A 23,563-nucleotide genomic window follows, 5' to 3' on the forward strand; every position below is an offset into this window, starting at 1 on the left:
TAGTTGGGGGAAAGATCAGAAGCAACGTGAGAAAATATTATTTCACTGAAAGAGTAGTAGATCCTTGGAACAAACTTCCAGCAGACGTGGTTGGTAAATCCACAGGAACTGAATTTAAACATGCCTGGGATAAACATATGTCCATTGTAAGATAAAATACAGGAAATAGTATAAGGGCAGAGTAGATGGACCATGAGGTCTTTTTCTGCCGTCAGTCTTCTATGTTTCTATATTACTAAAAATTAGATGTAAGGAAACAAGCTGCTGAAATTAAAACTAGTTCATATTCTTAACACAGTTCTACCGTACACCCGCCCATTCCTTCCTTTCTTCCTTTCTTTTTTCTTCTTCTTCTTCCCTGTTTTCTTTCTTTCCTTTGTAAGTTTGTATGTTTATGGATTGTTTTGTCTTTATATCTTGGCTTATTGTCAAAGCACACGATTATTGCTTATGTAATTTGCCATGTTTTAATTGTCGATTGTTATTATATGTTTCTTATGTATTCATTGTATATTTGTAAATAAAAAAAATTAAAATTAAAAAAAAGAGACAGCGTGTCAATAGAGTTGCCAATATTCAGCTTCAACCACAACAACACAAGAGCACACAACAGATTTAAATTTAATATGAACCGCTCCAAACCTGACTGTAAAAAATATGACTTCAGTCACCGAGTTGTCGAAGCGTGGAACTCATTACCAGACTCCATAGTGTCATCCCCAAACCCCCAACACTTTACCCTTAAATTATCTACGGTTGACCTATCCAGATTCCTAAGAGGTCAGTAAGGGGCGAGTACAACTGCACTAGAGTGCCTTCCGTCCCCTGTCCTATTACTCTCCTATATCTCCTATACCTTTCTTCTATTCCTACATCTCTTCTTCTATTCTTTCATTGATATGTTCTATTACTATATCTTCTCTTCTATTCTTTCTTAGATATATTTTACTATGAGTATCTCCTCTATAACCTTCATCATGTATTTTACTATGTGTATATAGATATATACCCACTAAAACCCTCATTGTGTGTTGGACTAAGTAAGTAAGTAAGTAAGTAAGTAAGTAAGTAAGTAAGTAAATAAGTAAATAAGTAAATAAGTAAATAAGTAAATAAGTAAATAAGTAAATAAGTAAATAAGTAAATAAGTAAATAAGTAAGTAAGTAAGTAAGTAAGTAAGTAAGTAAGTAAGTAAGTAAGTAAGTAAGACCGTAATGGATTCCATTAAGATTGTAACTCCAACCTTCCTCCTTCTTGTATCGAATCCGTTATCGGGCACCGGCGATGTTGGCCATCCTATTTTTATCAACAGCCGCACAAAATAGTGCTGCTGAGCTTTGTCCAATCCAGTCCCTTAGATTTTGAAGCCATGCTGGACCATATTTGCCTTCCATTTTCCCCTGGAGGATTAAGTGATGTAATGTCGTATTTTTCTGGGCGTGGCGTCACATGTCTGAAATATTCTAACTTTTGCTTTTTAATGGTTTTTGGTGATTTTCCTTGGCTTTCCCAGCTGGCTTATCACCTCCTCATTTCTGACTCGCACATTACTCAAACGTTACTCACTTACTCAAAACATGGTTCAAAGATTACTCAAACATTACTCAAACCAGTTCTTATTTTTAAAGAAAAATGTATAAGAAGGGGGAGTAGGCATGATGGCCTATTTAGAATTGTAAGATGATTTATTTTATTTTATTTATTTTATTTATTCATTTGTCCAATACACAAATACATAGGAAGAAGATAGACATGTGGTAATATATATAAGGGTAAAAGTGAACTTAGAGGAGAGGATATATGAAAGGAAGAGAATATATATGATAGGTGAAAGAGAGGAAAGACAATTGGACAGGGGACGAAAGGCACACTAGTGCACTTATGTACGCCCCTTACTGGCCTCTTAGGAACCTGGAGAGGTCAATCGTGGACAGTCTAAGGGAGAAATGTTGGGGGTTAGGGGTTGACACAATTGAGTCCGGTAATGAGTTCCACGCTTCGATAACTCGATTGCTGAAATCATATTTTTTACAATCAAGTTCACTCAATATTGTGATATTGAGTGAACCATGTTAAAATTGGTTATCTAGATGACAAAACCAGAGGTCGAGGTTTGGGAGCATGATATATGTACTGAAATTAAATATTTTGGAATTTGAAATTTTTTCTTTGGATTATATACAGTACTGCTAAAAACAAAACAAAGGGAACACTCAAAGAACACATCCTAGATCTGAATGAATGAAATATTCTCATTGAATGCTTTGTTCTGTACAAAGTTGAATGTGCACAACAGCAGGTGAAATTTATGGTCAATCAGTGTTGCTTCCTAAGATTTCAGAGAAGTGTGATTTACTTGGAGTTATATTCTGTTGTTTAAAAGTTCCCTTTATATTTTTGAGCAGTGTATTTGACTGACTAATAAAATATTGTTTTTATTGTAACATATATAGAAGGTATTTTGTAATGGATTGAAAAAGTTTGTAAGGAGGAAATTTTTTTTAAAAAGTATACCTGGGAAAAAAAATTACTCGAACGCAAACATTATCAAAAAGTACCCTTTTTAACTTATTGGGCCTTTTTTAATGCAGGAGCTGGAATGAATGCACACAACTAGACAAACAGGGACATGAAGGGTTTTTTGGGGAAAAGTTGAGCTGCATCACCAAATTCCGAGTGAGCCTATTCTCCCCAGTAGCGCAAGATTTATTGATAAACCTGTGAACTTTGTGGAAGGACATGCTGAATGAGGCTTACCAATGTTTACATACATGATGCCAGTAAAAGAGAAACATGAGGACAGGGGATGGAAGGCAGGCTGGTGCACTTAGGCACGCCCCTTACTGACCTCTTAGGAATCGGGAGAGGTCAACAATGGATAGTCTAAGGGTCAAGTTTGGGGGGTTAGGTGATGATACTACAGAGTCTGGTAATGAGTTCCATGCATCAACTACCTGGTTACAAAAGTCATATTTCCTGCAGTCGCGTTTGGAGCAGTTTAGTTTGTGTTTGTGTCTGTTGTGTGCTCGTGTGTTGTTGTGGTTGAAGCTGAAGTAGCCGTTGATAGGAAGGATGTTGTAAGAGATGGTTTTATGTGCTATGCTTAGGTCGTGTTTAAGGTGGCGCAGTTCTAAGCTTTCTATACCTTCGATTGTAAGTCTAGTTGTGTAGGGGATTCTGTTGCGAGTGGAGGAGTGGAGGGCTCTTCTCATAAAGTATCCCTGGACATTTTCTAGAGTGTTTATGTCCGAAATGCAATGTGGGTTTCAGATAGATAAGCTGTATTCAAGGATTGGCCTGGCTAAAGTTTTGTCTGGTCTGATTAGAGCAGAAGCTATGTAGGATCAGGTTATTTTATTTTATTTTATTTTATTTTATTTTATTTTATTTTATTTTATTATTTTAGTTAGTTAGTCCAATACACAATGAGGGTTTTAGTGGGTATATATCTATATACACGTAGTAAAATACATGATGAAGGTTATAGAGGAGATACTCATAGTAAAATATGTCTAAGAAAGAATAGAAGATATAGTAATAGAAGATATCAATGAAAGAATAGAAGAAGAGATATAGGAATAAAAGAAAGGTACAGGAGATATAGGAGAGCAATAGGACAGGGGACGGAAGGCACTGTAGTGCACTTGTACTCGCCCCTTACTGACCTCTTAGGAATCTGGATTAATTAAATTAATTTAGTCATCGCTTGGTTTGTTTCTAACTTGGTTCTGCATCTTAGATAAATCAGCCTTCTTTTATAGAGAAGCAATTTAGAACTAAGGAGAAAATTCCTGACATTTTAGAACAATTCATCAGTGGAACAACTTGCCACCAGAAGTTGTCAATGCTCCAACACTGGAAGTTTTTGAGAGGATGTTGGATAACCATCTGTCTGAAGTAGTGCAGGGTTTCCTGCCCAAGAAGGGTTGGGTTGGGCTAGAAGACCTCCAAGGTCCCTTCCAACTTTGTTATTATTATTCCTATATTATTATAGTATGGAAAGTGGCGTATGGAAAAATAGTAGCTACGTGAGGGATGAATGGAAAAGCTAGAAGTGGGACAAGGGCTTGGCAGAGAATGCCATTTGGGAAACTGAATCATGGGTGAATTTGTCACTAACCTAGAAAACAGACTGTTACGCGGTTAAGAAAGTCTGAAAAATAGTACTTAAGTTAAAGAGAGAGAGCGAGAAGGAGCTTACGGCAAACAAATTATAGGATGGAAGAGGAGACATTGGGGAGACATTGACTTGACAAAAAACAACATTTGGAAAAAGTCAAAGAATAGAATAGAATAGAAACTACACTAGAATAAGAGAATGGAACAGAACGGAACAGAACAGAACAGAGTCGAGTGTAGCAAATAGAATAGAATAAGAATAGAATAAGACAGAATAGAACAGAACAACAGAAGGGGAGAAAGGAAAGGGAAGAGAAGAATAAAAATAGAATTAGAACAGAATAAAACAGAATAGAACAGAATAGAATAGAATAAAATTCTTTATTGGCCAATTCAAAGTGTTGGTCATGACCTTTAAGGCCCTACATGGCATTGGACCAGATTACCTCCGGAACCGCCTGCTACCGCACGAATCCCAGCGACCGATAAGGTCCCACAGAGTTGGCCTTCTCCGGGTCCTGTCGACTAAACAATGTCATTTGGCGGGCCCCAGGGCAAGAGCCTTCTCTGTGGCGGCCCCGGCCCTCTGGAACCAACTCCCCCCGGAGATTAGAACTGCCCCCACCCTCCCTGTCTTTCGAAAACTACTCAAGACTCATTTATACCGCCAGGCATGGGGGAGTTGAGATACGTGTTGTGAGCCGCCCCGAGTCTTCGGAGAGGGGCGACATACAAATCTAAGTAATAAAATAAATAAAAAATAAATAAATATTCCTTACTCCTAGGCCATTACAAGTCATGCATGGTATGTTTGGTTTTATAATAGGGGTTTTTAGTTGTTTTTTATTATTGGATTGTACATGTTGTGTTTATTATTGTTGTTAGCCGCCCCGAGTCTGCGGAGAGGGGCGGCATACAAATCCAATAAATTATTATTATTAATTATTATTACATTATTATTAAGTGTGATTGGACACACAAGGAATTTGTCTTTGGTGCAGAGGCTCTCAGTATACATAGAAAACCCAGGATATATCCATCAATAATCACAAGGTACAACAGTTAATGATTTGTCATAGGAAAGAAATAAGCAATCAAATCATACTTGGAAACAATCAATATAAACCGTCAGGATACAAGCAATGAAGTTACAGTCAAGCAGTCCTAAGTGGGAGTAGATGGGCGATAGGAATGATGGGAAGACTAATAGTAATAGCAATGCATCCTTAGTGAATAGTTTGACAGTGTTGAGGAAATTAAATGGTAGGTGGGGTGAAACTGCTCCCCTAAATCTGAATATTTCTTTTTTTAACAGTTTATTTATATATTTTTACATTGCATACATATATAAGTGCTTAGTGAACAGTGTATTGTCTGAATCAGTTTATTTTTTATATAATAATACTCGTCCTACTCCTAATTTCTACCTCTAGTATCCCAGCCATTGATAAAACAAGTCCCATGTTTGAAAATATTATGTCATTTTCTTCTTTTCTTTTTAATATCGATCTATCCATTTATTAGATTTGTATGCCACCCCTCTCCGAAGACTCGGAGTTAATAGAAATAATTCAGGTTTTACTTTAATTGTTGGTGAACTAAACATTTCCTAACTCTTTTATCTAATGATCTTGATCTCTTCACACATCGTGGCAAGATTTATCACAGCCCAAAGCCATCAATCAAGCCATTAATTTAAGGCTTGTCATAGCTAATCACTCACTCACCCTCGAAAACAATGGCCATAAACAAAGTAATTAAGAGTTTGTTCGCCCCCAATCCGAATTGTCTGGGCCCACGTTCTGTCATCTCAGCCTTGAAAACAAGAACCATAGAGCACAGGATGGTGAAGTGAACGTTTCCTGTGATATGGCACCCAGGTGCCACTTCTCAAGTCTTGGGTCAAGTTGTCTTCTGTGGTCTTGAGAAGGCTACTAAATACATAAATAAATACTTTATTGTCATTGTATGTACAGGGGGCATTCCAAAAACAATGCATTTTTTAAAAGTAATTTATTAAACAAATTTGCACAAACACTTACAATTTTTCAAACTACTGCCCTTGGGCTCCTACACATTTTTTCCAGTGACTCTGCCGTGACCAGTACACGTCCTGGAAGGCGTCTTCAGAGACCTCTCGCAAGGTCTTCGTCACGGCTGATTGGATCTCTTCTATGTATGAAAAATGGGTTCCTTTCAGGGCTGGGAACAAAAAGAAGTCTGCTGTAGCGACATCAGGACTATATGGGGGGTGGGGCAGTGTGGGCACCTGGTGTTTGGCCAGGAACTCGCAGACTCATAGCACGTTGTGGCAAGGCACATTTTTCGCCCATAGAAGAGATCCAATCAGCCATGATGAAGACCTTTGGAAAGGTCCCCAAAGATGCCTTCCAGGGCACGTACTGGTCATGGCAGAGTCACTGGAAAAAATGTGTAGAGGCCCAAGGACAGTACTTCGGAGAATTTTAAGTGTTTGTGCAAATCTGTTCAATAAATTACTTTTTAAAAAATAATTGCATTACTTTTGGAACGCACCTTGTAGTCAATAAATTTTTTTTTTTTAAAAAAAGAAAGAAATAGATTTCAATCTCCACTTGGTTTGGTAGTCTTCTGGATAACTGAGCCAGTGTGGTTTCCCCATCCTGGTTTAATCCAGGGATCTTACAAGGGACAGCATGTCCAGTGGCAGGAAACAACCTTCTGAAGAAGATAGCCTTCTCACAGTAGAGGCCATTAGAACATGGATTTGATTGGAGAACATCAAGAAAGAAATATGGAACCCCAGAAGATCACCTGACACAAAGGCAGATGAATTGCTAAAGCGAAGTACCTGTAATTCCCCAGATGTTGCCAAATTCGACTCACCAGCCAACCAAGCAAGGGTTGGGTCAAAGTGGCTCCATGAAACACATCTAGAATTAAATGCTTTAAAATAAGAGGTCAGATCACAGGCTATTTTTAACTTGACTGGCCTTCTGGGCATGTTGTAATCCTTAGTAAGAATAACCCCAGCAATCTGGCCTCATGAAAATTATGGGGAGTGCCATGCCAACATAGCCGGAAGGCCAGCCAGGGCAATGAAAGCTGGTGCCTGCAATTAAAATGGAGATGGAGGTGAAGGTCCGTGGAGCGAGAATTCCAACAGCAACAGTAGAGTGAGCTATGAAGTTTCGCCATGATGAAAATGACTTGGACAGGAGGAAGATTGGGTGGGAGGAGGAGGAGGAGGAGGAGGAGGAGGAGGAGGAGGAGGAGAAGAAGAACAAGAACAAGAAGAAGAAGAAGAAGAAATGGATGAGAAGAATAAAGGATGAGAAGGAGAAATAGGAGGAAGAAGAAGGAGAAGGAAAAGAAGGGGAAGAAGAAGAAGAAGAAGAAGAAGAAGAAGAAGAAGAAGAAGAAGAAGAAGAAGAAACAACCATGGATAACCATGGTTATGTTGGATAACCATTTGTCTGAAGTAGTGTAGGGTGTCCTGCCCAAGCAGGGGGTTGGAATAGAAGACCTCCAAAGTATCTTCCAATTCTGTTGTTATTATTATTATTAAGAAGAGGAGGAGAAGGAGGAGGAGAAGGAGAATGAGAGGCAGAGGTTGTTCCATAGATGCATAATGCTCTTCTCTTTAGTTCACATTTTTCATAGTGCCTCTTCAATCAATCTAAAAAGTTTTGGGCCTCTTACTTTTTCTCTCCTGTCAGGTAGAACCTCAAACGTCTCTCTGGTTCTACCAGCCTTTTTCCAATCCACCCTGGGCCTTAATTATGAAGCCTAAATATCTCTATATTTATAGTTCTTGTCTTTTCTCTATCACCCTGTCGTCTCTTTGAAGCAAGGAGACCCCTTCACCCACCTCTCCATATCTCCATAGCTTGTTACTCAACAGTAGGGGACTTCCACACTCCTAAACATCTCACTCAATTCAGGGAAAATCCTCACCTATCTGCTTCTGGGCACACCTCATTAGTTCTTCCCTTCTGGTGACAGCATCTTGCCATAGATCTGTCAAAGAAGAAGTCCCGATAACCATCATTCAGCCACTCCAAAACAACAGTAGCAGCAACCACCACAACAAAGTCCTCGGGGATCCAAAGGAGGACTATTTCAAGAGAAACTGGAAGCTGCATGAGCTGGAAGTTTGATTCCATGAGCCAGTTCTCGGTTCTCTCTTGTTGCTGAAGTCGTATTTTCTGCAGTTGGGTTTGGAGCAGTTTACATTGAGTTTGAATCGATTGTGTGCTCTTGTATTGTTGAGGTTGAAGCTGAGGTAATCATTGACAGGTAGAACATTACTGCAGATGACTTTCTAAACTACATTTAGGTCAGATCGAAGGCGCCGAAATTCTAGGCGATCTAAGCCTAAAATTTCAAGTCTGGTGGAATAAGGGATTTGTTACGAATGGAGAAGTGGAGAACTCTTCTTGTGAAATATTTTTGGACACTCTTTGATTATATTGACAACCAATAGGCAGTGCAGGTTCCAGACAGGTGAAATAAAATTTACGGTGACCTCCCCTTCCCTTCTACTTCAGCCATCACCGATTTATTTCAAAGTTGATTCAACCACCATGGAAAACCTTGACAAGACTTTGACGGTGGCACCCCTGAGATTTTCTGATTGGGGAGATCTGGTGGGAACCCTGATCAAAATCAAGCCAGCTTCAAGTTTCCCAGTGTGGTGTCCCCAGTGGTGAAGCATCAATTGACCCATCTCTTTGAAGACCAGTTGGCTTAATTGCAATTCTTCCCTCTTCGGGTTCTTGGGTGGGTGGGTTAGGGATAATCGTGGTTAGCACAATTATTATAATGTGACAAAAGCTGTTTGGGTTGAATATTTCCCCCATGAGCTTAAAGCATAATGTGAACTTCCTTCCCACCCAGGCTTCTGGGTATGTATGTCCCTGTTCTTAATTTCTACCGCCATTATGAAAGGATGCTGAGGGTGGCCTGGCTGAAATTATAGTTCCTTGAGGAAAGATCACCACCTTCTTTTGATTTTCCCTGGGAAACCTAGAACGTTTTGGAACCTCAAACGGGGACCTGATCCATAAGTTGGAAAAAGTTGCATTTCCAAGACAGAAATATTGTTTGAAACAGCATTTGTGTGAGAATGAGGTATGTGCTTTGTGCTTACTTGAGTTAGACGAAGAGGAAGAAGAAGAAGAAAGAGGAAGAGGGAGAGGAAAAGGAAGAAGAAGAAGAAGAAGAAGAAAGAAGAAGAAAGAGGAAGAGGAAAAGGAAGAAGAAAAAGAAGGAAGAAGAAGAAGAAGAAGAAAGAAGAAGAAAGAGGAAGAGGAAAAGGAAGAAGAAAAAGAAGGAAGAAGAAGAAGAAGAAGAAGAAGAAGAAGAAGAAGAAGAAGAAGAAGAAGAAGAAGAAGAAGAAGAAATAGGGGAGGAGGAGGAGGTTGGGCAGGAAAGAGGAACAGAAAACTCATGAAACTTCTGTGGAGACCAAAAACGTACCATCATTTCTTAAAGAAGAACATGTTTTCCATGGCCTTTTCATCCTTTATACTTAAAGAGTTCTTCTCCACAACCCAGAGAGATTTCTAGACAACTTGCCTTTTGGTTAAATGACTGGACCAAATGTCCTCCCAGGGACACTCATTGAATGAAAAATCCATGAATTATAACATCAAAAGCATCATCAATAAAGCACAACAAAGAATATTCTTTCTGTGCCAACTCAGAAAGCTCAAACTGCCCAAGGAGCTGCTGATTCAGTTCTACAGAGGAGTCACTGAGTCCATCATCTGCACCTCCATAACTGTCTGGTTTGGTGCTGCAACCCAACAAGACTGACACAGACTTCAGAGGATAAGCAGAGCTGGAAAAAATACAATCATTGCCAACCTGCCTTTCCATTGAGGACCTGTAGACAACACAAGTCAAAAAGAGGGCCGTGAAAATCTTTACAGACCCCTCGCATCCTGGACACAAACTGTTTCAACTCCCACCCTCAAACCGACACTATAGAGCACTGCACACCAAGACAACTAGACACAAGAACAGTTTTTCCCCCCAAACGCCATCACTCTGCTAAACAAACAATTCTCTCAACACTGTCAAACTATTTACTAAGACTGAATTACTAAGACTGAATTTCTTCTCTTCCTTACTAATATCTATCTCTTCCCACTTATTTCTATAACTACATGCTTGTATCTTTCAATTTATTTTTTTTACTTGTTTCCTAGTACAATTTGATTGCTTATTAATAACCTTGAATATCACTAAGTGTTGTACCTTTTTATTCTTGATGAATGTACTTTATGCTCCTTATGTACACTTATGTATACATCAAAGACAAATTCTTTGTGTGTCCAATCACACTTGGCCAATAAATATTCTATTCTATTCTATTGTATTCTATTCTATTCTACTCTACTCTACTCTACCCTAGTCTCGTCTCGTCTCATCTCATCTTTATTTTATTTTATTTTTATTTTATTTTATTAATAGAGTTGAAAGGGACCGTTAGGTCATCGAGTCCAACCCCCTGCCTGAGCAGGAAACCCTACAGCACCCCAGCCAAATGGAAGTCCAATCTCCTCTTGAAGGTGTCCAGAGTTGGGGAGTTCACCACCTCCCTGGCAGGCAGTTCCATTGGTTGATCGCTCTGACCGTCAGGAAGTTCTTCCTTATTTCCAGGTTGAATCTCTCCTTGGTCAGCTTCCAACCATTGTTCCTCGTCCGGCCCTCTGGTGCCCTGGGGAATAAAGAGACCCCCTCCTCACCGTGGCAACCCCTCAAGTATCTGTAAACTGCTATCATGTCCCCTCTAGACCTTCTTTTTTCTAGGCTGTCCATGCCCAGTTCTCTCAATCTCTCTTCGTAAGTCTTGGTTTCGAGTCCCTAATCATTTTGGTTGCTCTTTTTTGCACCTTCTCCAGAGTTTCGATGTCTTTTTTGTAGTGAGGTGACCAAAATTGGATGCAGTACTCCAGGTGGGGTCTGACCAGGGCACAGTAGAGTGGTATTAGTACTTCCCTGGTCTTGGAGCGTATTCCTCTGTTGATGCAGCTTAGGATTGAGTTGGCTTCTTTGGCTGCTGCTGCACATTGCTGTCTCGTCTCGTCTAATTAAGCACATTATACGGGGAGGTAATTAAGAGATTCTCTAGAACAACAAAGGTCTTCTCTAGGACTTTGATTCAATAAGGCTTCTGACATTGTCAGCTGTTCTTGCCCTATCTTGGAAACCAGGAACTTGCTTTGCAAATAAAACCCATGATCCTTAGGAAGGCTCACTCTGTATCCTCCTAACACGGGAGAAAACACTCGTGTTAACTATGGTTTGCTTCCCATGAAACCACATTCATGGACAACTGATGAAAGTCCAGCATGGATTAAAAAGGATGGTTCTTCCAGAGCCTACCTTATCTTCTGCTCCTACTGAGATGATATTTGTGTCTCATTGTCCTGAACAAATAGTACCACAATAAGATCGATTCCCGAGGAAGCTACTCATGAGATTTCAATTTTAATTGTTGTTCTCAAGCTTTGCTATAATCTTGCTAATCCATCATAATGTTAACCCTTATTTCTTCCATGTGTGCGCTGTAATCTTGCTCCCTTCCTCCAAAGCTGGAGGGGAGAAGATGGAAGGTAGAAGAACATGTAGATTTGCCCTTGACTAGGTTTGACAGAAGACCTGTCTTCTAACCTGCAATTATTTCCCATCACATCTGTCCCAGCTGGATTGATTTAGACAGAATACCACAATAATATTATTATTATTATTATTATTATTATTATTATTATTATTATTATTATTATTGTTATTATTATTATTATTATTATTATTATTATTATTATTATTATTATTATGTCAGTACAACACAGCAAACAAGATCACTATGCTGGATTTCGTATTTCATCACCAGTCGGGCGCTTCCCAAGCACCTAGGACTGCGTGATGTAGCGGCGAATTATGTGTGCGGATCCCAGTAAAGCGGCCTTTTGCAATTGACAGGTGGAGATTTTGTCAATTCCGATGGTTTTCAAATGTCCGCTGAGATCCTTTGGTACTGCGCCCAGCGTGCCAAGTACCATTGGGACCACTTCCACTGGCTTATGCCAGAGTCCTTGCAGCTCAATTTTTAGATCTTCGTATTTCACTATTTTCTCTAGCTGCTTCTCCTCAATTCTGCTGTCTCCTGGGATTGCGATGTCGATGATCCATACTTTCTTTTTCTCCACGATCACAATGTCTGGTGTGTTATGCTTCAGAATTCGGTCAGTCTGAAGTCGGAAGTCCCACAGTAGTTTTGCTTGCTCATTTTCGACCACTTTTTCGGGCTTATGATCCCACCAGTTCTTTGGCACTGGAAAATGGTAGTTCCGGCACAAGTTCCAGTGGATCATCTGTGCCACAGCATCATGTCTATGCTTGTAGTCAGTCTGTGTGATCTTTTTGCAGCAGCTGAGTGTGTGATCGATTGTTTCATCTGTTTCTTTACAGAGTCTGCATTTTGGATCGTCTGTTGATTTTTCAATTCTGGCTTTGACAGCATTTGTTCTAATGACCTGTTCTTGTGCCGCCAGTATTAGTCCTTCTGTCGCCTTTTTGAGTGTTCCACTTGTAAGCCATGACTAGGTCTTTTCTTTATCCACTTTGCCTTCAATCTTCTCCAAGAACTGGCCATGCCATGCTTTGTTCCGCCAACTGTCCATACGACATTGAGTTACAGTTTTTCTGTACTGGTCATTATTATTATTATTATTATTATTATTATTATTATTATTATTATTATTATTATTACCCCTTACTGAAAGCAAGCATACTCACAAACATACCATGCACAAACTGTATAGGCCTGGTGGAGATGTCTCAATTCCTCCATGCCTGGCGGCAAAGGTGGGTTTTAAGGAGTTTACGAAAGGCAAGGAAGGTGGGGGCAACCCTAATTTCCGGGGGAGCTGGTTCCAGAGAGACGGGGCCACCACAGAGAAGGCTCTTCCCCTGGGGCCTGCCAAATGACATTGTTTAGTCGACGGGACCCGGAGAAGGCCAACTCTGTGGGACCTAACCAGTCGCATATCATTTATGTTGCGATGTTTCCTCTGTTGTCACCACATCTATGCCATCAGAGTTATCAATCAGCCATTAGATTTAGCCTAGGAGAAATTATGGAGGAAAGGTATAACTCTTTGGATCATTAATGGAATGTAGATCTTTCAAGCATGACATGAAGATAGACCTTCCAGCATTGAATGAAGACCGACCTTCCAATGTTGAATGAAGACCGACTTTCCAATGTTGAATGCAGACAGATCTTCCAACATTGAATGAAGACCGACCTTCCAACGTTGAATGAAGACCAACCTTCCCCTGTTAAATGAAGACAGACCTTCCAACATTGAATGAAGATCTTTCAAGAATTGAATGAAGAAGATCTTCTAGCATTGAATGGATATAGATCTTCTTGCCAGGAAAGGAACCCAAATCCTTTAATCATTTAATAAGCCCAAATATTTCAGATTGCAATGAGAAAAGAGAGTGAGACCAGGATACTAGTCACCTTAAGTGTTACAAACAATAGAAATTGACTGCGTATCATTGAGATCAGCTTTTGGCTTCCTTGAGGCATCCAACCACAATCTCCTGACCACAAAAAGATTCCTTGAAATAATCTGCCCGTCTCGAAGGACTGTTTCTGACAGTTGCTGCCTATCAACACCTTTACTCTGAACCAAACTCAAGAAAGTGAATCCAACTCATCTCATTTATTAATCTGATTTAATACCATGCCCTAGAGGGTTTTGGGTAGACTCGTTGGGCCTGGCAGAAGATCCATTTACTCAAAAAAAGAGGAAAAATGAAGACAATTAAAATACCAGGAAAACATAAAAACCAAGAGAAATGCCCAAGGAGCAAATAAACAACAATTCTTGATGAAAGGAGAATCTGAGTGTCTACAAAGAGGGACGTCAGCTGAAATTAAGACTATTAAAAGGAGAACAAAGCTCTCCTAGATTAAAAGTGCTCCAGATTAAAGCGACTCCCGAGAGGCATCCGAACTTTGTAAACAGGCAGGCCGATAATTAAAGCAATTTAAAGATACTTTGAAATGTGCAATTAGATTAAGGCTGATGAGCACCAACTGTTTTCTAGCCTGGGGGCTTTGGAGGAGCTCATATAAAAGTCTTTCTCGGCCCAACTTCACTAGCTGTGGCTCCTGAGGAACGAACGAGGCAGGTAAGTTCTATGCAACGGCAGCTTAGCACCCCGAGTCTTGTGCAACTCGCTTCCTTGGCCCCCAAATTTCAACCAGGGCAGCTGGTTTCTCCTTTGTTCTCAGAAGATTTGAGGTTCTCCTCCTCCTCATCCCTCCTTCCCCCTTCTTCTGTCACTTCTCTCTCGCTACCCATACATACATATACATCTACATATATTGTATATATCCACCTGCCAGTCTGCCTCTTTCATTCTCTCTCTGTCTGTCTGTCTGTCTCTCTGTTTTCTCTCTGTGTCTCTCTCTTTCTCTCCCTCTTTGTCTCTCTGTCTCTCTCTCTCTTTCTTTCATTATCTCTTTCTCTCTCTCTCTTTCTGTCTCTGTCTCTCTCTTTTTCTGTCTCTCTCTCTGTGTCTTCCTTTCTCTGCCTCTCTCTCTCTGTGTTTCTCTCTTTCTCTCTCTCTCTTTCTAGTTCTCTGTCTCTCTCTCTGTTTCTCTGTCTCTCTCTGTCTCTCATTCTCTGTCTGTATCTCTTTCTGTCTCTGTCTCTGTGTCTCTTTCTTTCTCTGCCTCTCTCTCTTTCTCCCTCTCTCTTTCTATTTCTCTGTCTCTCTCCCTCTTTGTCTCTCTGTCTCTCTCTCATTCTCTGTCTCTGTCTCTCTCTTTCTGTCTCTCTCTCTTTCTGTCTCTCTCTGTGTCTCTTTCTTTCTCTGCCTCTCTCTCTCTGTGTCTGTTTCTTTCTTTCTCTCTCTCTCTTTCTATTTCTCTGTCTCTGTCTCTCTCTGTTTCTCTCTCTCTCTCATTATCTTGTTGATGGAGAGGCAAGAGAATCAATGGAGAGGCAATGGAGAAATCAGGGAAGAAGGGAAGGTGGCAGAGTTATCCAAAGAGGACCTTGGCCATGGAAAAGCAGGCACGCAAATCCGTGGGTCCCTTTCCTGGTGGAAACCTCTGTTTTCCACCTTTCTCCAACCTTCTCCTTTCCTACCCAAGAAGATTCCTAAGCGAACGTTCATGAGATGGTATGAGGAAAGGGCAGATAGGAAAATATGTGGGAGATTTTTGGGCCCAACCTCGTTGGAGAACTCCGAGGAAGGCAAATCGGGCTGGTTCCTCAGGTTTGGCTCGAGCCCGTTCTCCGGGTTAAATTTCAGAGCAATTTTCGCTCGCGTTGACGCGTTGCTGCCAATTTGAAAAACACCCCGGGACCGTTTCACGTGATTCGTTTCTTTTATTTCGCTGATTCCTTGATTCCGACTTCAGAAAGCAGGTGGCGTTTTCCAAAAACCCAAGATGGGAAGATACCCAAGTTGTCTAAGTCAGGAGTTTTCTCCTATATTTTGTGGCCATGAATTCCTTTAATTAAGGAACAGCCGTGGGCAAAATAACTGACGGGGAAGACTCCAGAACGGAACAACAGGTTTTTCCTGCATGAAACCTACCTCAGTCTTAATTTTTCAAACCCAACGACCACGGCGCCATATTGCTGTGGTTAAGGAAAGCTGAGAATTGTCTCGCCTTTGTTTTTATTTCATAAAAATCTTGATCCCTCCCACCTTTAGAAGACAGAACTTTTTTTTAAAGCAGATGAGGGAAGAAACATTTGGATTTTGGAGTGTTTTCTTCTGATTGCATTATTTCTTTTCACCCCTCAGGGGTTTGGCATGGATGTGAGTCACAGGACAATTAATAAGATGGATTTTTGCCTTTTCTGTTTGTGGGTCACAGTCAAAATTATAATTTGGCCCCAGGATGTCTGAATTTCTTTTTAGTTTTTTTTAGATAAAAATTAGCCATGCACATTTTAAAAAATAATGTCCATGCAATTCTCATTAAAGGGGAAGGAAGAAAGGAAGGAAGGAAGGAAAATTCATTTAATCACATTGAAAATTCATAGGGGGGAGGAGAAGGAAGGAAGGAAGGAAATAATGGAGTGAGAAGAAAGAGAAAGAAGGGAGGGAGGAAGGGAGGAAGGAAGGAAATAATGGAGTGAGAAGAAAGAGAAAGAAGGGAGGGAGGGAGGAAATAATGGAGTGAGAAGAAAGAGAAAGAAGGGAGGGAGGGAGGAAATAATGGAGTGAGAAGAAAGAGAAAGAAGGAAGGAATGGAGGGACAGAGGGATGGAGGAAGGAAATAAGGGAGAAAAAAAGAGAAAGAAGGGAGGGAGGGAGGGAGGAAATAATGGAGTGAGAAGAAAGAGAAAGGAGGGAGGAAGGAAGGAAGGAAATAATGGAATGAGAAGAAAGAGAAGGAAGGGAGGGAGGGACAGAGGGATGGAGGAAGGAAAGAAGGGAGAAAGAAAGAGAAAGAAGGGAGGGAGGGAGGAAATAATGGAGTGAGAAGAAAGAGAAAGAAGGAAGGAAGGGAGGGATGGATGGACGGAGGAAGGAAATAAGGGAGAAAGAAAGAGAAAGGAGGGAGGGAGGAAGGGAGGAAGGGAGGAAGGAAATTAAGGAAGAAGGGGACATGAATTTCAATACCAGAATGTGGTTTTCAGTTTGCCACATTCTCAACATTGTCCATCTGGGCTGAGGAATGCTGGGAAATTCACATGTCAGGAAGATAAACTTCCATTCCCAGAATTCTCACCAAGCTGAAACTTGCCTCGTAGAATTCTGAGATCTGGAGATCACACCAGTGGTGGGATTCAATTTTTTTTTACTACTGGATCTGTGGGCGTGGCTTGTGAGCACGACTTGTCTTGGTGGGCATGGCAGGGGAAGGATACTGCGAAATCCCAATTTCTTCCCAATCAGATGGGACTCGGGAGGCAGAGGACAGATTGGTGTGGACCAGTCAGTGGCGTTATTTACCAGTTCTCCGAACTACTCACAATTTCCACTATCGGTCCATGTTTTTTCTTCTGAGCATTTCCGCCATTTTGTAGGATTATTCTGGGTATAAGGGCAGACTAGATGGATCATGAGATCTTTTTCTGCCGTCAGTTTTCTTTGTTTCTAGGAAGGAAGGAAGGAAGGAAGGAAGGAAGGAAGGAAGGAAGGAAGGAAGGAAGGAAGGAAGGAAGGAAGGAAGGAAGGAAGGAAGGAAGAGTCAATCTTATGGAAGGAAGGATTGAAGGAAGTAAGGAAGGAAGGGTCAATCCTATGGAAGGAAAGAAGGAAGGAAGGAAGGAAGAGTCAATCCTATGGAAGGAAGGATTGAAGGAAGGAAGGAAGGGTAAATCCTACGGAAGGAAGGATTGAAGGAAGGAAGAGTCAATCCTATGGAAGGAAGGAAGGAAGGAAGAGTCAATCCTATGGAAGGAAGGATTGAAGGAAGGAAGGAAGGGTCAATCCTACGGAAGGAAGGATTGAAGGAAGGAAGGAAGGAAGGAAGGAAGAGTCAATCCTACGGAAGGAAGGAAGGAAGGAAGGAAGAGTCAATCCTATGGAAGGAAGGAAGGGAAGAAGGAAGGAAGGAAGGAAGGGAAGAAGGAAGGAAGGAATGGAAGAAGGAAGGAAGGAAGGAAGGAAGGAAGATGTTGTAATAGCAAATCAAACTGTATTTTTTTTAATTTAAAAAGAAAAACAACCAATACTGGAGATCAATGACCATTTTCTCCTTTCAGAGTTATCTTCTACCACCTAAACTATGGCTTGTCCTGGAATCTGTAGCTACAACACGCCCTACAGCAGCAGTCTCCCTTCAACGTCGTTCTTGTTGCAACCTCCACCGTTTGTGGCTGAAACAAGGCTAACAGACCTGGAAATCCTGGTTCCGGAACCCATACCATGTGACGTCCCAGACGATTGCCTACACCCCTGTAGTCCACCTGCCTTTTGCTACCATGAGCCTCCAGTGGTGGTGGGTTTCTTCGAGACTAGCCTGCATGAGGTATAAGCAGGCCCGACATAACGTCCATTTCTGGAGAGGCCAGGGTCGCGAAGGAAGCTACAGACCGGTGTAAGTCTGAGAGAGGAGTCCAACATAGATAGGGCTGGAATTAGACTTTTGAAACAACAAAATATGGAGTGCCTTACTCCATAGTGACCAGAGCAGAAATGTTAGAGCCACTTGATATAGTCACGTAGGTGTAGTTTGACCAATAACAAATTATAATCAGCATAGAGACTGTGAACGGTAGCCTGAGTCTTTCTTCGTGGATTTGTCCACCTGTGTCCAACGCATGGACACGGACTTGTGTTTCTTTTCTTTTTTCTTTTTTTTTTGAAATCTTGCTGGCCATTGATCTAATAAATATTGATTGATTGATCTTTCTGGATTTGTTCATCCGTGTCCAGGACAACAACAACAACAACAACAATAATAATAATTTATTAGATTTGTATGCCACCCCTCTCCGAAGACGGGGCAGCTCACAACAATAATAAAAACAATATTACAGTAGAACAAATCTAATATTAAAAAGCATATAAAACCCTATCATATTTTTTTTAAAAAACCAAACAACACATTCATACCAAACATAAAACCAAATATAAAAGAGCCTGGGGGAAAAGGTGTCTCAACTCCCCCATGACTGGCGATATAGGTGGGTCTTGAGTAATTTACGAAAGACAAGGAGGGTGGGGGCAGTTCTAATCTCCGGGGGGAGTTGGTTCCAGAGGGCCGGGGCTGCCACAGAGAAGGCTCTTCCCCTGGGGCCCGCCAAATGACCTTGTTTAGTCGACGGGACCCGGAGAAGGCCAACTCTGTGGGACTTTATTGGTCGCTGGGATTCGTGCGGTAGAAGGTGGTTCCGGAGATATTCTGGTCCAATGCCATGTAGGGCTTTAAAGGTCATAACCAACACTTTAAATTGTGACTGGAAACTGATCGGCAGCCAATGCAGGCCACGGAGTGTTGAAGAAACGTGGGCAAATCTTGGAAGCCCCACGATGGCTCTCACAGCCGCGTTCTGCATGATCTGAAGTTTCCGAACACTTTTCAAAGGTAGCCCCATGTAGAGAGCGTTGCAGTAATCAAACCTCGAGGTGATAAGGGCACGAGCAACTGTGAGCAATGACCCCCTGTCCCAACTGGTGCACCAGGTGAACCTGGGCAAACGCCCTCCTCGCCACAGCCGAAAGATGATGTTCCAATGTCAGCTGTGGATCGAGGAGGACGCCCAAGTTGTGAATCCTCTCTGAGGGGGTCAGTAGTTCCCCCATCCCAGGGTAATGGATGGACAGATGGAATTGTCCTTGGGAGGCAAGACCCACAGCCACTCGTGACAAAACAGAAGAGTAGATAGGACATTATAAGACTGGGGGAAAAGGACATGTGGAACTTATCCAAGGCATATTTCTATAAGGGCCAAATGACATACGTTGCTCAAACAAGGTGCAACTCTGTAGATGGATAACATAAACTAAAAGCAAGCTAGAACTCTAAAAACTAAAACTGCAATGGCTTTGTGAAATGTTACTTGCCCAAAAACATTTTATATAAGTTTTCTTTATATAAGAAGTTGCCATTTATCAAAGTGCACACAGCATGGCTATTTTGAGACAACCCAGCAGCAAAATACAGTAAACGGAGGTTTGTCTTTCAAATAGTTGTTTATCTACAAGGAATATATACATATATATACTGGGCAAAACCCTCTCTAAGCGGTTTACAATCATCCTCTTGCCCCCAACAATCTGGGTCCACATTTTACCAACCTTGGAAGGATGGAAGGCTGAGTCAACCTTGAACCTACTGAGATTCGATCTGCCAAACTGCTGGCAGCCGGTGATCAGCAGAAGTTGCTTGCAGTACTGCACTCTAACCACTGTGCCACCGAGGCATGGGGCACCACCAAGGAAATTGATGATGCAATGAGAATGAGGCAGCAGGGTTATTTAATTCATCACTTTAAGAGGCTGTATATATAACAGAAGCCCTGAGAGGCTATCTCTCTCTCTCTCTCCCCCGTGTGTGTTTTCATGCTGTAGTTGATTTATTTATTTTATTTATTTATTGGATTGGTATGCCGCCCCTCTCCGCACTAAAACCCTCATTGTGTATTGGACAAAATAAATAAATAAATAAAATAAATAAATAAAGCCTGTGGGACCTCACCGGTCGCTGGGATTCGTACGGAAAGGGATTATCATGAGAGGAAGGGAGGGATGTGGGAAGTCCAGCCTTAACGCGTGTCCACCATACGTGCCTCTCATATGAAAGATGTTGTGCTAGTCACACTCATCTGGCCCTCAACGTCCAACACAACCCTGTTGTGTCCCTCAATGAAATCGAGTTGGACACCCCTGCCCTATACCTATAGACGTTACACATAAAAACACCAATGTTTTCTTCCATAATGGCTAAACCAGAGGTGAAAAGGAAAGGGGTACGTTAGCCTCACTCCGCTTGGTCAACGTAGACCCCACCTCTGCTAGGATAAATGTGGGTTCCTTCACACTTCTTCAGAAAACAAAAACAGACCAGGGCACGGCAGCTTTCATTTGCAGCCAATTTGTGGCCATCTGTGACCATCTATCTAACCTTAGTTAAAGCCACATCTGGAATAATGCATCCAGTTTTGGTCACCACATTCCAAAGTTTGGAAATGATGAAGGATCTGGAGGCAAAAACATATCAAGGACAGTTGCAGGATTTGGGTTTGGTCAGTTGAGATAAAAGAAGGACTGGGAGGTGGGAACATGACAGCTGTCTACCGGTACTTCTACTATCATCTACTATCTTCTATCTCTATCATCTCTCTATCATCTCACTATCATCTATCTACTATCTATCTTCTATATATATCATCTATTTATCATCTGTCTGTCTCTCTGTCTATCTATCCTCTCTATCATCTTTCTATATCTCTATCTATCTTCTATCTATCTATCTATCTATCTATCTATCTATCTATCTATCTATCTATCTATCTATCTACTGTATCTATCTATCTATCTATCTATCTATCTATCATCTCTCTATCATCTCTCTATCATCTCTCTATTATCCATCCCTCTGTCAGTCTGTTTATCTTTTATCTATCTATTTTCTATCTATCTATTTATCTTCTATCTATCTATCGGTCTGTCTGTCTGTGTGTCTGTCTGTCTGTCTATCTAATCTATCTATCTATCTATCTATCTATCCTTTCATATATCTTCTCCTCCATTTTTACATATTATCTTTATATATATTACTTCATGTCTATGCTCTTCCATATGTATTGTGTATTGGACAAATGAGTAAATAATAAATAATAATAAAATAATTTATCTCTCTCTCTCTCTCTCTCTCTCCTGGTCAATGACTACTTCGGCTTCAACCGCAACAACACAAGAGCACGCTCCAAACTTGACTGTAAAAAATATGACTTTAACAATCGAGTTGTCGAAGCGTGGAACTCATTACCGGACTCAATAGTGTCAACCCCTAACCCCAACATTTCTCCCTTAGACTATCCACGATTGACCTCTCCAGGTTCCTAAGAGGTCAGTAAGGGGCGTACATAAGTTCACTAGTGTGCCTTTGTCCCCTGTCCAATTGTCTTTCCTTTATCTCATATATCATATACATTTTCTTCCTTTCATATATCTTCTCTATTTTTACATATTATCTTTATATATATTACTTCATGTCTATTCTCTTCCATATGTATTGTGTATTGGACAAATGAATTAATAATAAATAATAAAATTATCTATCTATCTATCTATCTATCTATCTATCTATCTATCTATCTGTATCATCTCTCTATTATCTCTCTATTATCTATCCTTCTGTTTGTTTATCTTTCTTTCTATCTATCTATCTATCTATCTATCTATCTATCTATCTATCTATCTATCTATCTCCATCCATCTGTCCGTGTGTCCATCCCTCCATTGGGACTGCCCTCATTCCATTGTTCATTGACTTAAACTCGCCATCCAAATCCGCTGGCCTTCCCCTTTTGCAGGCCAATGAGCTCCTGCTTGGCTTAGCTTTGGGGGAATCAGCTAAATTAAGAGTGGTGCTGCCATCTGTTGATGTTGTCTTTCTAAAAACCAGCACCTATGTCACAATGCTCAGGATTCCCTACGTCCCCCTGGTGGACCAGACGATGAAACCAATGTCAAGCATGATGTTAAGGCTGCTGGCTGGGTTCGACCTTGGTAGGGACACTTTCTACTCTTCCTACAGCTTACCCCCTCTTCTCTGCACTAGGCCAAAAAGGTCATGGATCGTGTTTATGTATTTATTTAGTCTTAGAGTTGGAAGGGACCTTGCAGGTCAGCAGGTCTAACCCCCTGCTCAAGCAGGAAACCCTACACTACCCCAATCAGATGGCAGTCCAATTTTCTTTTGAATGTGTGAAGCGATGGGGCGTTCACAACCTCCGCTGGCAGGTTGATCGCTCTCACCATCCGAAAGTTCTTCCTTATTTCCAGGTTGAATCTCTCCTTGGTCAGTTTCCATCCGTTGCTGCTGGTCTGGCCCTTCTGGTGCCCTGGAAAATAGTGTGACCCCCCTCCTCTCTGTGGCAACCCCTCAAATATCTGTATTGTTGCTATCATGTCCCCTCTGGCCCTCCTTTTCGCTAAACTATCCATGCCCAGTTCCAGCAACCTCTCTTCGTATGTCTTGGTTTCCAGTCCCTTTATTTTATTTTATTTATTTTATTTTATTATTTTATTTTATTTTATTTTATTTTATTTTATTCTATTCTATTCTGTTTATTTATTTATTTATTTTATTTATTTATTTACCATTTCAGTTGCTCTTTTCTGTACTTTCTCTAGAGTTTCAATGCCCTTTTTGTAGGGCATTGTGTTAGGATGGTCCTATCCAGAAGGCCACCAGGGATGGAAGTCCAGCTTAGAATGGAGTTCTTTTGAAGGGTACCTGACAAAACCTGGAGTAGTATTGAAGGGCATATGACAAAACCTTGAGTAGTTTCAAAGGGCGTCTGATAAAACCTGGAGTAGTTTCAAAGGGCATCTGACAAAACCTGGAGTAGTTTTGAAGGGCATCTGACAAAACCTGGAGTAGTTTCGAAGGGCATCTGACAAAACCTGGAGTAGTTTCGAAGGGCATCTGACAAAACCTGGAGTAGTTTCAAAGGGCATCTGACAAAACCTGGAGTAGTTTCAAAGGGCATCTGACAAAACCTGGAGTAGTTTCAAAGGGCATCTGACAAAACCTGGAGTAGTTTTGAAGGGCATCTGACAAAACCTGGAGTAGTTTCAAAGGCATCTGACAAAACCTGGAGTAGTTTTGAAGGGCATCTGACAAAACCTTGAGTAGTTTCAAAGGGCATCTGACAAAACCTGGAGTAGTTTCAAAGGGCATCTGACAAAACCTGGAGTAGTTTTGAAGGGCATCTGACAAAACCTGGAGTA

At 41.1% G+C, this 23,563-nt stretch overlaps 1 long non-coding RNA gene across 2 annotated transcripts in view; it reads left to right on the plus strand.

The window, feature by feature from the left end:
- LOC139175124 (uncharacterized) overlaps positions 1 to 23,563 on the plus strand; it is a 120,083-nt gene that overhangs the window by 41,316 nt on the left and 55,204 nt on the right. Inside the window, exon 3 of one of the 2 annotated variants that reach the window (XR_011560474.1) lies at positions 17,863 to 18,468. The exons of the other annotated variant lie outside the window; for it this stretch is intronic. This is a non-coding gene — a long non-coding RNA (uncharacterized lncRNA). Of the gene's footprint in view, positions 1 to 17,862; positions 18,469 to 23,563 lie in introns of those variants that run through there. 2 annotated transcript variants of the gene reach the window in all.

The sequence above is a fragment of the Erythrolamprus reginae genome, chromosome 13, assembly GCF_031021105.1.
Source record: "Erythrolamprus reginae isolate rEryReg1 chromosome 13, rEryReg1.hap1, whole genome shotgun sequence".
Lineage (NCBI taxonomy): Eukaryota > Metazoa > Chordata > Lepidosauria > Squamata > Dipsadidae > Erythrolamprus > Erythrolamprus reginae.